We start from the raw sequence: 6,546 nt of genomic DNA on the forward strand, positions 1-6,546 counted from the left end.
GAAGAAGAGGCAGAGGAAAAAGAGGAGGAGGAGGAGGAGGAGGCAGAAAGAGAAATCTTCGAGACCTTGACAGAAAGGGTTTTGGAGAAGTTCTCAGTGCCTCACCTGTCCCTCTATTCTTCCCAAACATCTCTTGTTAATACCTTGGCAAGGTCGAGAAGTAGGCATCTCTAGAGTAAGTAAGCTCAGCTATGCAATTTTTCAGACTCCTCAAAAAAAGCAAAAGCAAAATCTCTTTTCAAAAATCACATGCTATTAAAGATCCTAAAATACAAAGATATTTTTCCCCTTCTTATTTCATTTGTTTTTATTTGTCAGGGAGTTTTGTTTGTTATTATAATGTTCTAGAGATAAAAGAAAGCCAAATTTTCAATTATTTACATGAATTTCATCAGTCATCCTTACATTATTCAGTGTCAATCTCAAATGCAAATGAAAAGATCTTTAACTCATACATAAAATCATAAAAATCACACAATTTCTATTTTGTACTCACACATAGGTATTCTGTTCTCAGCAGAGGGGCGGAAATGTTGAAGGATTGGAACCCAATTGTTTTAACTTTCCTTCTTAATGCATATAGATACTAACAACATTAGCTGTGCCTTATTGACGGCTCAGAAGAAACTAAAACTTAAATATGGGTCACCCAATTGTCTGTGCTTTCTCCTTGAGGGTGTGGTTTGTGGCATACTTGATGATAAATACAGGGAAGTAAGAGGAATAAGAAAAGAGGTGATGAAATCCTTGCTTGTTTATGTTCCACAGAACTGCTTTCTACTTACACCTAGGGATTTAGCTCAGCGGCATAAGCGCCTGCCTTGCAAGCAGGCAGTCATGAGTTCGATCCCTGGTACCAATAAAAAGGAAAAAGACAAAAAAAAAAAAAAGAAAGTTCCCATTCAAAAGGAAAGCGTGGCCCTGTGGTGTTGTCAGACCACGCTCTCTCCCCTTGCTTGTCTGGCCATAGCCCTAACACCTTGCTTTGTCCCTCAGTGATCTGCTATGCTGTATAGCTGCGCTAGAAAGCTGTGCGTTTGGCTCATGGTAAACACTGCGTGTGAATGGAGTCATAATGAGTCATGCGATCATGTGCATGGCATGTATGTCCTGCCCATGTGCAAGCTTCACTGTCTCAGTTAAGACCCTTTACAAAACATGAATTGACAGATAAAATTATTAAGAATTTCAAATAGACAACAGCAGGCCACCAATCTAGCACAAGGCCCCCTGTGTGACTGCATGGTTGGTATATCCATGGAGCTGGTTCTAGGCTGATACCCTCCTAACTGTTGTTGGGAAAAACTGTTTCTACCCAGGTGTTATTGCTTATTCTGATCACAGAGCAATTTCAGAAAACCTGTTGGTGCAAAGCCAACTTCATAGAAACTTGGCAGTAAGACTAATCAATCTCAGAGCAACGTACATGGAAAAATGATTTAGCTGTCTGAGCCAAGAACTTCTTTATTAATTAGTGATAAAGATTCAATTGATTTAATATCTTGACATTATTACAAATTTAACATTAGTCACTCAAAATCTTGTAACAATGACCTGTGTGGCTGGTGCATTGCCTATTTTTTTCAAGATTCAAAGAAATCTTTTTTTTTTTTTAATTTTTAAATGTTTATTGAAATTCAACTATTCTCCTACTTCATGGTAATAAAGGAAAACAAATGTTGTCTATTTTTACTCTTGAACAGGACAAACTCAAGCCCAGAGAGCTCCCTTGTCCCCGAGGAAGCAAGATGGAAGAGTACGGGAGGGACAGGGTAATGTTAGTCCTGGATTGTTTAGTATGAAATATAAGGCACTGGGACACTAACAAAGTTCCATTTGTGCAAAATACAGAAAGTCCAGAAATATAGAAAATTTCCTTCTTTTGTTTCGATTGAGTCATAACACCACCAGTTTGGGGAAACTACCTAAAATTGTGAATTTGGTTAAAGAAATTTCTTGGTGATGCTATCAATTTCATGTAGCTTTCTATAGGATAACTAACACCTATGGCTTTTGTACATTACGTGAGAATGTCCTGATGAAGAGGGTTAATCCTGAAATACCCTGCACATTTCCTTAGTCAAATAAGATCTGAGAGGGCACTCATCCAGGAACTGATAAAAGACACTGCTGGCATTGATTGGCAGCCTAGCCCCTGCATCTGAGGAGTTACATATAGCCAAATTTTGTTAATAGCTGGTAAAGGAGAAAAAGAAAAGAATAAATTTTTTAAACCATGCATCATCCATAAACTTTGATTAACAGTTGTTTCTGACTGCTACATTTCTATCAAAATTTCAAGCAAACTTACTAAAGAAAGAGTCAGTTTGAAAGTTAAGAGTTTGTTATCTTCTTATTTTCTCTGCTGAGTCCTATGGTCAGAGCCAGATATGGTGGTATAATCCCAGCACTTGAGACTGAGGCAGGGAGATCACAAGTTCAAGTCTAGTCTTGACAACTTAGCGAGGTCTTATCTCAAAAAAAAAAAAAAAAAAATCAAAACAACAACAACAAATATATATGTATATGGTTGGGGATATAGCTCAGTGCAATGAGGCTGGGTTCAATTTCTAGTAACACAGAGAAATATAAAAAAAAAAAAGCCTGCGTCATAGTATTGTTGAGTAGCCATAAATAAACAAATGAGAACAAAGGAATGAACTATTGCTGTCAAAAAATGACTGATCTACTTTGACCACCCACAATCCCGTTGTAAATTTTAGGTATCCACAAAGAACCGACTTTGAGCACCAAGCCTAAAAAGAGTAATTCAAAGAAGACTTGCATCACTCAGCACACAGCTTTCCAAGTTATACTTCTAAAAAAATGCAATTTCATTCAAATACACCAAGGAGTAATTGGGTAGAAAATAGTCATTGATCCTTTAGCTTCAGGCATGATATGTACCCAAAAGTCCAAATCTCAAGAATTATAGAAAGGGTTTCTGAAAGATTTGTTTTACTGTCAGCCTGTAAGGAACAGCTTCACAAAATGCACAATTTATTATGGTGACTTAATTTGATAAAAGCTTTAGGATAGGAATTGTCCTTGAGATGCCACCCTGCTTTAACACCCAAGTTGATGAATTATGACTAAAGTTAAGAGTCCCACAGTTGATGCTGTCACCCTAATAGATTTCATTAGGCCCTGTCACTTACTGGGATAAAGCAGACTACTGTTCTGTGTACTCTCAGCTGCGATTTGCACACTCAACCCAAGATGCGTATTAATTGATCTTAAACTCTTCTAAAAGGTCACACTGCTGAGAATTACTGTAAATAAAGTATGGATACTGCATTAAATTTTATTACATTTAGGGTACATTTGCAGTGTTATTTACATGATTGTTTTTTATTTATTTTGGTAAGGTAACATCTATTTTAGCCTATATTCTATTCAACATACTAAAAAGTTAATTTATCATTGACCCTAAAACTAAAAAGTAAATTCAGTTACTAAACTGCTTTACCATTAAGAATATAGGATATAGGGCTCGAGATTTAGTTCAGCAGCATAAGCGCCTGTCTGGCAAGTGCAAGGTTGTGAGTTCGATCCCCAGTACCCTCAAAAAAAAAAAACCCTATTTAAAAATATATTTTTATAGAATATAACAGAAGAAACTTACTTCACTTAAAAACACTTAAATGGTAGAGATACGACAAGACAAACTTTCTTACATTAGAACTTCAGTTCTCTACTATTCTACATTGAATCTTATTTTATTGCACCAAAAGAAGTCATATTATGAATGACCCATCTTTAACAAATGGATCACTGAACTACACAGTCTGCTTAAGGTGAATCCTAATCTAAACTATTGTGATATGCCCCTATAATACCTCAAAAAGAAGAAAATCACTAATAAGAGAGCATAGGAAAAAGCAATAATACACCATTAGAGAACCTCAAATGTAGATAGAGAAGAAACAGAGGAAGCCACAGACCTCCAAAAAGAGTTAGTTCCTTAATATACAAATTCTTGAGCAGATACTGGCACCATTTTAGTTTTTATATTGGTACCAGGGATTGAACTCAAAACTGCGTGTTTGTAAAGGCAGGCACTTATGCCGCTGAGCTAAATCCCCAGCCCTACTGGCACCATTTTAACTGGTTCATGTATTGGTTGGAACCACAGCTACTTACAATTATGTCTGAGAGGAGATCGTTCCAACAGTAAAAATCAGTTCTATTTCCTACCTCTCTTTCCTCGTTCTTTCTCATCCTTTGCTCTTATTTTTAATTTGCTTAGAATAACATAAATTTCTAGTTAAAGTTTTGGCATCCTACTTTTTGAATGTAGTATAATTGTTAATTTATAGATTCACAAACTATCTGTTAGCCCTAAATCACCATGAAATTGAGTAGACTCTCATCATTGACTCTTATGTTAAAAGCTTAGGGTTGGTTTCATTTGGCAGGACTAGGCACCCAAAAAGCACATTGATTTTGGAATTCCTTCTCTTATCATAACAAAATTTTAAGTTTTAAGACTGAGAGCTTTTATGCAATTATGCAATTCTACTTAAACCAAGAAAAATATGGGAAGACTCACAAATTATTTCAGGAGTTTTGATGAGATAAACTCATCTTGAAGCATAAAACTTAGTAGCATGAAAATCTTTTGTGAAACTACTTTTTGACTGGAGGAAAGACAAAGAATAAGAGTATTTCCTGGTGACTGACTGTAGAAGTATTTTAACTAGTGTTGCCCTTCCACACATAAATAAAATCCATCAAATACTTGACTACTGCTTTGGAAAGTGAGCTGCAAAGTGGGAAATTATCTAACACTTTTCTTCTTCAAATCTTTGTTAAAACAGAATCAAATTTGAAAGAGAAAGGCCTAATGTTTATATAATAAGCTTTTCTTTTGTTCATTGAATTTATCTTTACTGACTTTGTGAGCTGATTTAAAAATCACAATTCATACATAATTCAACCTCTGTGGCCTTGATATGGCTTTTAAAGATAGTGTCTAAATGAATTAAGTCAGTGTATCCATATGAGAGTTTGAATTGGCATTCAATGGTTATTTATACTACAAATAAACATAGTTCTATGATCAAAGGAGTTGACAATGAAATTTTTTTTAAATAACCTTGACTATTGGACAATTTTCAGCACTGGCTATATGAATATTATCATGCAAATGTGAAAATAACCTTCAGTTTGTTCCAACCTCAGTATCTGGGGTGACTTCTTTTACTTTTATATCCTATATGTCATTAAGTGATAACGTTTAGTAAAGTCACATTTCATTGTGGCTGACAATATCTTATGAGCACAGAGCTTAACGAAACAAAGCCGTAGTAAGAGTTTTGGCTTTGCTTCATATTTCATTTCCTGTTCATAGCTTACTGTTTACAAGGCTGGAGAGCCTGTAACATTCTTTAGAATATAGAATTTATTTATTGTCAGAAGATATTTACACCAGAGTGAACAAAGGACACTTCAGTTCTTAAACACAAAGTTATATATTTATTCCCTGCATTTACTTTTGTAGTAGGTTAAGCTTGAATTAATGTGGCTTTATAACGCCAAATTTTTGACTAAATTAATTTGGGCATCCTAACTCTCCAATATGTAGTATTATTCGTGGTAGTAGTACCAGCAATCAGACTCAGGATTTTGTGCTTTCTGAGCAGGCGCTTGTGCCACTGAGCTATATCCCTTGCCTGTCCAACACGTATTAGACATTTCTTTCCATAAATTATACCCCACACCAACGATCACCCAATTCCAGGATTAAATCTCAGTGAGGTAAAAAATAAAAGTGGAGAGTGGTGGTCAGCAGAAAGGTCATAGTTTGCAAGGATTTTTGTCACATGCTAACTTTAAAAGGATATTTACTGGATAATGAAGTGTATTTTCCATTCACTGAAAATGCATTTATGGAAAAATAACATGCATGTGGGGAAAGAAAAATCCACTCACTGCTGCTCCATCATCTCTACACAGGAGAGAGAGGAAAAAAGCACTCATGATTTCTCTGGCTATAATCAAGGAAATAAAGTGAAATTCTGTTTAAAAAAAGAGACAGGGTTTGAAATCACCAAGGATTATTTCCTGGGCAGAAGTTAGCTGCATATACACAATAGCATATTATTCTGCTTTCTAGAGTCAGATCAAGGTAAGGATTTCGATTGTGAATCCTAACTTATGGAAATTCCGACACATTTTATATGTCCAGGTGCATGCAGACCCAGCCGTTCTTTCGTAAAATCTGTGTTCTTGCCATTATTATTTTCTTTTTTAACTAAGAAAGGAAAAAAAAGAAAAGAGGAATTGTTCACGAATACCTCGATTTGGTTCAATACAGTTTGATGCTGTTCACAAGCAATTTGCTCCCATACAGAAGCATTTGGTGAAGTTTTGCTTCAATTCACAAACCACATTAGGTGAGGAACACAACCATGGCCTGCTTACCCACCATCATGGAATGAATTAAGTTTGTAAACTGAGGTACCACTGTTTTTATAGTAAACTAGAGTGTAACCTGACCTCACTGTTTCCTGCTTCAGTAAAACTAATCAATTATTTTGAAAA

This window comes from Cavia porcellus, unplaced genomic scaffold (genome assembly GCF_034190915.1).
Source record: "Cavia porcellus strain 051 isolate PalLab524CR breed Dunkin Hartley unplaced genomic scaffold, mCavPor4.1 scaffold_22, whole genome shotgun sequence".
Lineage (NCBI taxonomy): Eukaryota > Metazoa > Chordata > Mammalia > Rodentia > Caviidae > Cavia > Cavia porcellus.